Genomic DNA, 12,230 nt, shown 5'->3' on the forward strand with positions numbered 1-12,230 from the left:
AGAACTCTAGGGTAGGCTTAGCACGGCTGTATTGTATACTTAAAAAGGTTGGAAATGGTAAAGGTATGTTTATATACCTTTTTCCACACTTTAAAAACTTTAAGGGGAGAATCATGAAATGGACATAAAATTTTAAGTAGGGCAAATAAAGAATGGCCGTGCATAATACATAAGGAACATATTCACAGCCCTATCTAGGACTCCTGATGAATGACTATGAACATAAACAGGTTCATTTCACACGCTCCAGCCCTTCTAAGTCCACCTCTGTTGCTAGAAGGCGCTTTCTAGATAATGGTAACTGCCTTTCTGTTTCCCTAGCTGCCACCATTACAGGCCCCTTCCTCCTCCTCCTCCTCCTCCTCCTCCTCCTCCTCCTCCTCCTCCATCATTTCCCCCTTCTCTTCCTCCTCTTCGTCTTTGGTTATTAGACATGTCCTCACTATGTGTGTGGCTCATGTTATCCTTGAGCATGGTCCTCCTGCCTCGAACTCCTGAGTGCTGGGATCACAGGCAATGCACCATCGGTCCTGGTTATCCAGAAAGGTCTTTCTGAAACACACATCAGACATGCCTGTAACTTGAGAGGCGGAGGTAGGAGGAACAGCCTGGGCTTCATAGCAAGAAGCCATCTCAGAAACAAGAAAGCACACGTCAGTCAGCTCACTCGTGCCGTTGCCACTCCTCTTTGTATGTGTCTGTGTATGTGTGTGTGACACCTGTGGAATGATCAAGCGGGTGAACACACGTAGGTGCTCGTGTGGATGCTTGCGCGTGTGTCTACAGGGGTGTGTGTCACATTTTCGCGTGTATATGCACGTGTAGATGGAGACCAGAGGTTGACAGGTTTACCTCCATCTTACTTTCTTCAGTCACTGTCTTTCACTCAACATGAAACTTTGGTTTGGTTAGACTGGTCGGCCAGTGAGCTCTGGCTGCTTGTCTCCTCATCTGCCCTTCTCCCAATGCTGAGACTGCAGACCTGTGCCTGGCTGGCTTTTCCCATGGGTGATGGGGATCTGGACTGAGCCATCCTCTGGTCCCCAAGTCAGTTCTCTTTAAGGATGACAACCAAGTCCTCAGGACACTAACTTGGATCGGTGTCTTCCAGGCAATGTCCCAGCATCCCTCAGCCCTGCGTTTCATATTTTAGCCATAATACAGCCTCCCCTTTCCCTCCACATTTGGTTCCCTTTCTGAGAACATTCCTCTCCTGGACATGTTTGTATTCGCTGCTTGACTCTAAAGTCACTCGGTTTTTGAGAGACTAGTCAAAGGCAGGTGTGGTGGCACATGCCTGTAATTAACCCCAGCTCTTGACAGGTGGAAAGTTCCAAATCCCCTGCAGCAGCAGACCTAGTCTAAGCCAGCCTAGGCTACATGAAAGATGCTCTTACAACAACAACAACAACAAGCCTAGTTTGTAGGATAGGATCAACCTCATCCTTGTTTCTACCCAGAGGTCTTTGCCCAAACTGCCTAGCAATAGTGTTTCTACCTCTGGCATGTAGTTAGCCGTGCATGCGCTGCACAATCCTAGTCCTCCCAAATCTTTACTAGGTCATTTGCTCTCGAGAACACCTGGTCACATGGCAGACACACAAAATGTCTGTGGCCTTGAACTGAATATGCACCTAAGCGCAAATAGAAACAATAAACATATATTTTTAAAGGACTCAACTTCCTTAGTAATTAAGGAAGTGAAAATTAAAGACTATGTATAATATCATTCTGATTAGCGCCTATTAAACCAAGCAAAAATATCTAACGCTGGCCAGTGACTTGGAACAGTGCTATTCAAACCTGACTAATAGCCAGGTCAATTTTCATAATCCATCTAAAAACAGGATTAGGAAATATGTAACGAGAACCAACTGATTTTTGTTGTTGTTGTTGTTGTTTGTTTGTTTGTTTTGTTTTTCAAGACAGGGTTTCTTCGCGTAGCTTTGGATCCTGTCCTGGAACTCGCTCTGTAGATCAGGCTGGCCTCAAACTCAAAGAGATCCACCTGCCTTTGCCTCCCAAGTACTGTACTGACTTTTTTTTTTTTTAAGACAGTCTCTCTTGAGGCTGGAAAGTTGGCTCAGTAGTTAAGAGCCCTGGCTGCTCTTCCAGAGGACCTGGGCTCAATTTCATGGCAGCTCACAACTGTCTGGTGCCCCCTTCTGGTGTGCAGAGGTATGTGTAGGCAGAGTACCCATATTCATAAAATATGTAAATAAATAAATCTTTTTAAAAAGACAGAGAGCTACCAGATAATTAGGGAGCATAGGGGGAGGGGGAGGGGGAAAGGAAGGGAGGAAGGGGTATAGGAGAAATACATAGCTCAATAAAAACAATTTTTAAAAAAGATGGCGAGCTGGAATTAACCCATTCATGGGCATCTGTAATATTGACTACTGACAATATAGCAGAGCTTGGGCACCTACCAGAATATGAAGAAATATGAAACCAGGTTTATGATATGATACAAAAGAAAAACAGTATTCAAAGTCATAACTGTTCCATTACTCAAATGCTGTAAATCAGCTGCCAGGCCTGGTGGTGTGTGCACGTGTAGTCCAGCACTCAGGAGACTGAGGAAGGATTTCCATTAGCACGAGTACCAGTCCAGCCAGGACTATGTAACAAGACGGGTCAACCACAGAAAATGAACAGGCTTTAGTCTGTAGAGTGACTACCTAACATTTAAGAGGCCCTGAGCCCAATCCCCACCATCACAAAAAATGGGCTCAGTGGCACAAGCCTGTAATTCCAGGACTTGAAGCCACGAGCAGGAGGATCACAAGTTCAAGACCATCCTCAGTTACTATACAGGGGGTTCAGAGCAGCCTGGGTTACAAGAGACCCTGTCTATAAAAACAAACAAACAAAAGAAAGCATAGCTGAGTGAGAGCCATAGGCCTCTACTCCCTGCTCCCTGAAACTGGAAAACAAAGGCAAGCAGACCAGGAGCTCAGGGCTAACCTCAGCTATATTGCAACATTGAAGTCAGCCTGGACTGCATGAAACCCACCCCCATCTCAAAAATAAACAAATAGCTGAATGGTGGTGGTGCCCACCTTTAATCCCAGCACTTGAGAAGCAAAGGTAGGTAGAGCTCTGTGAATTCGAGGCTAACCTCCTCTACAAAGAGAGTTCCACAACAGCCAGAGCTGTTACACACACACACACACACTCAGGAGGCAGACATGGGATCTCTGTGAGTTTGAGCTCAGTCCGGTCTACCTACATAGTGAGTTCATAGTGGGACAGCAGGAGCTACATAGTAAGACCTTTTGTCCAAAAAACTAAAAATAAAAAAAAAACAATACAGGACATTCTCAAAGAATCATGGTAAGTTTTAAAATGTAAGACTAACTGTTCCTTAGATGGAAGAGTGTTTATGAAGTTTTTTTGTGTGCTTGTTTGGTTGGTTTAGTTTTTCGAGACAGGCTTTCTCTGTGTATCTCTGTCTGTCCTGTAACTCTCTCTCTGTAGACCAGGCTGGCCTTGAACTCTGAGATTCACCTGACTCTGCCTCCCTAGTGCTGGGATTAAAAGTGTGCACCACCAGCCGCCTAGCATAATATTTTTGTAGAGAAAAAAAATTACAGAAGAAACTGCAAGGAAGATTGAACCAAAAAATAAATAAATAAATCAAAGCATTAAGAGTTTGTCTCTGGGTAATGGGATTATTGTTTTTATTTATTAATAAATGTGTTGGAATTCCTCAGCTTTATGGCGCTCTACAGAAGCGGTAAGTGCTCTTCCTATTGAGCCAGAATCTCCCGCCGTAATTAAGAGCTGTACGGAATAAAGTGTATAGTATGCATGCAAAGCAAAGGGGCAATGTAAGCAAAAATTATTTTTTAAAAGAAACAAAAATATGCTAGATATTAAAAACAAACAATCCCGGCATGGTGGCACACACCTTTAATCCCAGCACTTGGGAATAGAAGCAGGAGGATCTCTGAGTTTAAGGCCAGCATGGCCTACAGAGTGAGTTCCGGGACAGCCAGGGCTATACAGAGAAACCCAAACAGGCTAACGGAACTCATGACCACTCATGACAGGAAGGAGTCTCCCAAAGTGAAGGGAACCATAGGAGGCACACCCATGGGGCTGCAGGAAAGGGTTTTAGCCACACAAAGACAGTGGTTAAACAAATAAGGAGTAAGAAACCACCATATACTAAAAACCCAATAAAACTGCATAAATAATACATAGTTTTGTTATTTGTATTAAAATTTTTTATGCCTACTGGTGTTTTACCTCATGTATGCCTGAGGTGAGTGTTGGGTCCCCTGAACTGGAGTTACAGTCATGTGGGTGCTGGGAATTGAACCCCGGGCTCTCTGGAAGAGCAGTCAGTGCTTTTAACTGCAGAGCCATCTTAAACAGACTCATAATACATAGTTTTTAATAATAAGTATGGATAGAGTGGGGTTAGTCCCTCAATCAAACAAACAGACTCAATAAAAAAAAATAGGATTGGGACCAGCAAGAGGGTTTAGCAGGTGAAACCACAAAAACCATATGACCTGAGTTCTAGATCCTAGAGTAGAAGGAAAGAACTAATTCCTGAAAGTTGTCCTCTGACTTCTGTGCACACACCCACACCACACGCACACATTTCTCTCTCTCTCTCTCACACACACACACACACACACACACGATAGAGATAGATAGATAGATAGATAGATAGATAGATAGATAGATAGATAGATGATAGATAGATAGATAGATAGATAGATAGATAATAAGAGGATCCACCTATTTGTTGCCTTTAAGAAACCCACCTTGCAGACTGAGGCGATGGCTCAGTGGTTAAGAGCACTGGCTGCTCTTCCAGAGAACCCCAGTTCAATCCCCACCATTGACACAGCAGCTCACAACTGTCTGTAACTCCAGTTCCAGCAGATCTGATAGCCTCATACAGATGTACATGCAGGCAAAACACCAGTGCATATGAAATAAATATAAATAAAGAAACACACCTCACTGGGCAGTAGTGCTATATACCTTTAATCCCAGCAATCGGAAGGCGGAGGCAGGCAGATTTCTGTGACTTCGAAAGCAGCTTGGACTACAGAGTGAGTTCCAGGACAGCAAGGGCTGTTACACAGAGAAAACCTGTCTTGGGAAGAAAAAGAGAGAGAGCAAGAGAGAGAGAGGAGAAAAAAAAGGAGGGAGGAAGGAAGGGAGGGAAGGAGGGAAGGAGGGAGGGAGTGTTGGACTCTAGCGTCCAAACACCGAGAAGGAGTCGCCCCCAGAGACCATCTCACATACTACAGCCAATACAAAAGCATGAGGATTTTATTAATTCTGTCATGACAGGGTCCCCCAGCATTTGGGAAGCCAAGGGACCTCGAATAGCGGGTAGTCTACTTTTAAAGGGGCCACAGAAGCAAGGGGGGTTGTTCTTGACTATTCTGATTGGCTTATTTGAAAGGGCTAATACCAATAATTGACTGGAGAGCTGTTGCCAGATCAGATGAGGTAAGAGGTCATTTTGACCCCGTTTCCCAGGGGACCGAACCAAAGCATATGTATATGGGTAATTGTTCAGGAACTGAGTACGTGCGAGTGTAGCTGTTAGGTCCTTGGTTCCCAGGGGAGGGGGGAAGCACTATGGCACAGAGGCTGAGAGGATTCAGAATTGTCAAAAATGGCTTCAGGATTGTCTTAAAGTCTTACATTCCCTCCTCTTATTTGGTCAAATATCTCAATCTTGAGATATTAGTAAATTTGGAGGACCAATTGGATCTGTATACAGAAATTAACAAACCAGTGTTATAGACCCATCATAGATCAATAAACTGTCAGATGAGACTATTTTCTCATATTAGGGAGGTCCTGCTGACAAGCATAGCCAACAAGATTGTGTCAAGCTGGGGTCAGTACTATTTAGCAAAGAAAAGGCTCCCATTATCAGATTAAACAGTCACTGGCCTGTATTAGAGCTTGCCAGCAGTGAAGCAGGAGCTGTAGAAGGGTTTTTAGGACTAGGAGTAGAGCCCAGGGCCCTGGAAAGGGGGGCTACCTCGGTAGGGGCTCATTGGCCCTGGTCAGTTAATACTGGGTTGGGCCCTAGTACTATGGTCATTGGAGGTGTTACCATTCACAGGGTCAACAGAATCCCTATGTCTTTTTTTCTGGATCATATAACTATAAACCCCAAGTATTGCCTGTCAGATTTTTTTTTTTTTTCTCAGTAAAAGTGATTGTGATTTCAGACTTTTTTTCTGGTGTGGTACGGGTGAAAGAGACTAAGTCCTTTTTGTTAACCCTCAACCAGGAGACATTGACATTGGTTTTACATCCCCAGACAGCACAATAAACTTTAGCCGCTCCCCCCATATTATTTTTCCCCCCTGGACAAACATATCATTCAGAATATTTGCATACAGGATAAAAGTTTCCAGGGGTTTGCTCAGTATCCTCCCAAGAGGCGAGAGGATTTTGGGTACGCTGAAACTTTCATTTGGATGGTCCTGGGTTGTCCTGTGGAGGTGTAGGCTTGACGTGAGATGCATGGATCCAGGCTGCAAGATCGTCCACTTTGAGGGCAGTAGGTGTAGGGTCCCAGCAAGGTTTAAGGTTCTGGGACCGGTGTCTCTGAACATACACAGAATCGCCAACCTGGAACAGGTGTGAGATTTTCTGGTGCCCGGGCTGGTGTTGGGAGGTGCCAGCAGAGAAGCAGGGAGAGTAGCTTAGTCCAGCGGGCAGCAGCAGGGATAGCTAGGGCCCCTTTAGGGAGGGTCTAGTCTGGCCTGCAGCAGCAGGCTCTGGTCAGATAAATACCATTTTATGTCCCAAGTCCTTCCCGACACCCATGGAGACAGTCCCGCTTCTCGCCCCTAGGAGACAAGTGGGGGAGATGTCTGAACCCCCGTGTCCAAATATTTCCTTCAGGGGAAAATCTTTTGCCAGCCTCCAGGGTCAGCTGTGGGGTATATGTATCTCAGATTTCCCAGGAGGCTAGCCCTGCTACTAGTTGACAGAAATCAGGGGTAAGGGCAGGGGTATCAAAGCAAGGGCTTGAGGAGGCATGGATTGCAGGTATGAGCGGGCAGCTGCTGTTCTGGCTGTGGGGTGCTGCAGCTTTTCTCATGTCCCTCCGGATATACCCAGGAATCCACAAGGATGACCCAGCTAAGACCGTAAGCAATAGAGGAGAGGGGGCCTGAATTGGCCTTGCCCTGTAGTCAGACTGATGATTATCTTAAATATCACCATAGAACCTTCGTCCCACAACAGATGAAAACAGAGGCAGAGACTCACATCGGAGCACTGGACTGAACTCCCAAGGTCTAGTTGAAGAGTGGACGTAATGACAATATGAGCAAGGAGGTCAAGACCATGAGAGGTTCATCCACTGAAACAGTTTACCTGAGGTAATGGGAGCTCACCAACTCCAGCTGGACTGGGAAGGAACAAGCATAGGACCAATTAGTCCCTCTGAATGTGGTTGACAGTTGTATGGCTGGGGCAGACTGAGGTCCCATGGGCAGTGGCACTGGGAGTTATCTCTACTGGCTTTTGGGGATCCTATTCTCTTTGGATGCATACCTTGCTCAGCCTTCTCCTAGGATTGGAGGGGGTGGGGTGGGAGGTTGTGTAGAGGGAGGAGGGGAGGGAGTGGGAATTTGGATTGGTATCTTTTTTTAAATCTAATTTTAAAAATTGGTCTTAAAATACACACACAAAACCAAAAAAAGAAAAAAGAAAAGAAAAAAGAAAGACCCAAGATATATATCCACATGGCAAGAACCACCTGATTTTTGGCAAAGATGACAAAAATATACATTGGAGGCAAGATGGCATCTTTAACAGACGGTATTGGGAAAGTGGGATATCCACAGGTAAACAGATGAAGCTAGAGCCTATCTCTCAACTTGCACAAGAATCCATTCCAAAAGAGATCAAAGACCTTCCTGTCAGACCAAACTCAGAACCCATTAGAGGGAAAGTAAGGTTAGGGCTAGCCTCAAACCTACCATAAGCTGGCTAAGACCAAGGATGACTTTGAGCTTGGATACTCAATATTTGTCAAAAGCCAAAAAATGATGAATTTGAATTTCTTTGCAAAAAAATCTATTCCGTCTATTTGCTGATGGGACAGGGGACATGCCACAGTGCTTGTGTGGGGTCAGAGGACAGCTGGCTTTTGTGGTAGAACACTTACGTAGCACGTATGAGGCCCTAGGTTTGATCTCCAGATCAAACATGTTCACATGTATTGTGCACACGCATACACACAAAATCTGGTAGCGATGAGTTGGACACAGAGGCCGAAGCAGGCAGATTCTCTATGAATTCAAGGCCAACCTGGCTTACGTAAAGTATCTTATTCCAGGCCAGCCAAGGCTACATAGTGAGACCCTGTCTTGACAAACAAACAAAAAATCTAGTAACTGATAATAACAGCTAATGTTTACTGTTCGGCTGTTTGCCAGACATTGGCTAAGAACTTAATAACAAGGTGAAGAATACAAAATAAGCTACCAGGCCTAGATCCCACAGCTGACCAAAAGCTGTGAATGGCACCTTTCTCAGGGTGCCCAGGACCTTAGAGCACGGAAGAAATTCAGATGAAGCAAATGAATGCCCTTGGAAAAAGCATGTACCCCGTTACCAGTCATGCCAAGAACCTTCGGAAAACCCGCTGTGCAAGTGACACCCTTGAAAGAGACTTTGGGGTTCAATGAAAAGGGAATAAGCCAAGTAGCTTGTCAGGAGTTCCGTGTGACCCAGGAAGTCCTGAACATGTGCTAATACTTCTACTTCAGACTTCGGCCTCAGAGAGATGTGAGTTCAAAGAGAATCTTCCTACAGCTGGGAGAAGGACATTGAAAGATACACAAACAGGGAAAAGTCCTCCAGAGATATGGGTACAGCAACTCCCTGCTTTTGCCCTGTGAGTGGCTTCTGGGAGGGAAGGTACAGGACAGCTACTCATGGGATAAACCCTGGGGTGTGGCTGTCTCCATGACTTGCTGCTTGCATTGGACTGGGAGGCTGAGCCACTGTGAGCTAAGGTGGATCTTGACACTTCATTGGACTTGTTTCAAACTTGTCTTTGAGATTCTTTCTGCCACTTCCCTGGGACATTGGTTTTCAGATTTGTCTGTAGAAAACAGCCAGCTCCCTTAAACTTCCTTCCTGCACATCTGAGAGCTTGAACAAGAGTCCATACTGGCCCCAGAGTGGAGAAGCACACAATATGGGCCTGCTTCCCACTGTTTCATGGCTTGACTCTGTGGCTAGATTCGACTATGATTGGTTGCTATGAATTGAAATTGTTATTTCTCTAAGTTATATCCAAATCTTGTGGGTTTTTTTTCCAGGCCACGTGTCTCGTCACCCCAGTTTATAAGAACTTTTCTGAGAGTCAAGGTCTTATCTACAACACCACCAGTCTATCAAACTCTCAGGAATTTATCTCAAAAAAAAAAAAAACCCATTTCCTTCTCCTCTCATCCTGCCATCATCGTCTAAGGCAGGACTTAGAGCACACCCAAACTAGGCCATTCAAACAAAGCCCCAGTATCGTGAAAGACAAGGATATTTCACAAGGAGTTTGCTTGCCAAGAAGTGGAGGAAGGTACCTATTGCCAAAAGACAGAGACGAAAGGAACTTGACATAGAGGGTTGCCTCACCAGAGCTAAGATTTTGGCAAGACACACAGCAGCCCAGCTGAGAAAGTAATGCACACCTGCAATCCCAACACACGGAAGCTGAAGCCAAGGTGGTCAGGAGTTGAGGTCGTCCTAAGCTACACAGCAAGTTTGAGTTCAAGGTCAGATGTCTCAAAAACAACAACAACAACAAAAAAAAAACCTTAATAACAGCTTCTCTCCCACCCTGCCCATCTTCTGGGAAGTCAGGGTCACAGGTACCCTCACCTCGCTGCCCCTCACGTGGAAAGTCCTCATTCGGCAGCTGGGTTGAATGCAGCCCCTTTTTCTTCAGTGGGCTGTCAAACGTTTGTGTCCATCCTTGATCCTGCTCCCTACCCTGTTCTCAGCTGTGCCCCCCACCCCCGTCCTAGCTTCTGACTCTTGTGCTTAGAACAGTGTTTCTCAACATGTGGGTCACGACCCTTTGGCAAGGGTCTCCAAAAAGATTTACATTTTGAATCGTAACAGTAGCAAACATACAGTTCTGAAGTGGTAATGAAAATAATTTTACGGTTGAGGTCACCACAACATGAGGAACTGTACTAAGGGGTCTCAGCGTTAGGAAGGTTGAGAAGCACTGACTTAGCGGGTCCCCTGTTGTGGACCTGGGAGGCCATAGGACTTTCATAGGAGAATGATGGGCTAGGTGGAGATCCCCTCCTTAGAGACATAGAAGTTTCCTTTAAATTATTAACTTATGCGACTCCTTCTTGAAGACCCCAGTAACTTCAGTTTCTCTTTGTCTGCCTTGGCCATCCCCACTTGTCAGTTTACCAAGGTGAGGTGCCCCCAGAACAAAGTAAAGTAACCGTATGTTAAGGGGGGGGGTGGACTGGAGAGATGACTCAGTGGTTACGAGCACTTGTTGCTCTTGGAGAGAACCTGGGTTCAGTCTCTAGCATCCACCTGGTGGCTCACAACTGTCTGAAACTCCAGGGCCAGAGAATCCAGTGACCTCAAGGGCCACTAAAGACACACATATTGCACATACTTACTCAGCCTGAAGGCTGGAAGGCAGAATATGCTGCCCTCGCTCTTCCCTTCCCTGTGATGGTTTGCCACGCTGGCTAAACTAATCCGGAGCTATACACAGTTACTCAGCCAAGACGTCAGCAGAAGCATCGTGTGGGACGGAGCAGGGATTGCATCTCGAAGGCAGACAGAAGCTAGCCTTCTTGTTTTATGTAGCCCAGGCTGGTCTAAAACTCTTGCGCCTCCTGCCTGAGTCTCTGGAGTACTGGAATGACAGGACTATGCCACCTCTGTGCCCATCTTGCCCATCCTGAAAACCGTCCCCACCTTGGATTACTTGCTACCTTCTGCCAGCACCCACATGCCCCCATACACACAATAATCCATGCAGATTTAGACCTCCCTGTATAGCCCAAGGTTCCAATTTGAGGCAATTCTCCTGCTTCAGTCTCTCTTGGGATTTTAGATGTGTAATAATACCACAACCACATTTTTCCCACCCCCAGTCCCCTTTTTCTTTTTTGGTGTGAGGATGCTAAATCCCCTGGAACTGGGGTTACAAACAGTTGTGAGCTGCCATGTGGGTGCTAAGAATTGAACCCAGGTCCCCTGGAAGAGCAGACAATTCTCTTAACCACCATCTCTCCAGCAGTCCTCCTGCCTCCACCTCCATCTCCCAAGTGCTAGGATTAAAGGCGTGCGTCACCACTGCCTGGCAAGAGTTCTGACTCTTGCAGTCCAAGCTGACCTTGAGTTTGCTGTGTAACAAAAATAACTGTGAACTTCTGACTCCACTTCCAGTACTGGAAAGGCACCGGCTACTGCTCCTGGTTCATTTGCTACTCAGGATGAAACCCAGTGCCTATACATTGCAGGAGAGCACTACCAGCTGAGCTACAGCCCCAGCCTTATTTTAATCACTTAAATAAAATGTTTTACAATTCTTTATTGGGGGAGCACAGGTGTGCGTGGAGTCCAAGGACAACTTGCAGGAGTCCGTTCCCTCCTAGTGTGTGGCTCCCAGGGATTGAACTCGGGTGGTCAGCCTTGAAAGTAGGCACCTTTACCTACTTGGGCATCTCACTGGCTCCATTTTTATCATTTTTTGAATATAAAATAGAATTTAATTTTTTTTAAATTTTTATTTATTTATTTATTAAAGATTTCTGTCTCTTCCCCACCGCCGCCTCCCCTTTCCCTCCCCCACCCCCAATCAAGTCTCCCTCCCACATCAGCCCAAAGAGCAGTTAGGGTTCCCTGCCCTGTGGGAAGTCCAAGGGCCACCCACCTCCATCCAGGTCTAGTAAGGTGAGCATCCACGAAACTGCCTAGGCTCCTACGAAACCAATAGGTACAGTAGGATCAAAAACCCATTGCCATTGTTCTTGAGGTCTCAGTAATCCTCATTGTCCACTATGTTCAGCGAGACCGGTTTTAACCCGGGCTTTTTCAGACCCAGGCCAGTTGGCCTTGGTGAGTTCCTGATAGAACATCCCCATTGTCTCAGTGTATGGGTGCACCCCTCACGGTCCTGAGTTCCTTGCTTGTGCTCTCTCTCCTTCTGCTTCTGATTTGGACCTTGATATTTC

At 45.8% G+C, this 12,230-nt stretch overlaps 1 long non-coding RNA gene across 1 annotated transcript; it reads right to left on the reverse strand.

Moving 5' to 3' along the window:
- Nucleotides 1-6,362: 6,362 nt before the first annotated feature.
- On the reverse strand, nt 6,363-7,112 carry LOC126505859 (uncharacterized). Its single transcript, XR_007592988.1, has 2 exons — nt 6,625-7,112; nt 6,363-6,527 (listed from the first exon to the last, which is right to left on the reverse strand). It is a non-coding gene; the product is annotated as an uncharacterized lncRNA (long non-coding RNA).
- Between the last annotated feature and the right edge of the window lie 5,118 nt (nt 7,113-12,230).

Source organism: Alexandromys fortis, unplaced genomic scaffold (assembly GCF_014885135.2).
Source record: "Alexandromys fortis isolate MF-2015 unplaced genomic scaffold, M_Fortis_MF-2015_v1.1 scaffold_16, whole genome shotgun sequence".
In the NCBI taxonomy this organism is placed as follows: Eukaryota; Metazoa; Chordata; class Mammalia; order Rodentia; family Cricetidae; genus Alexandromys; species Alexandromys fortis.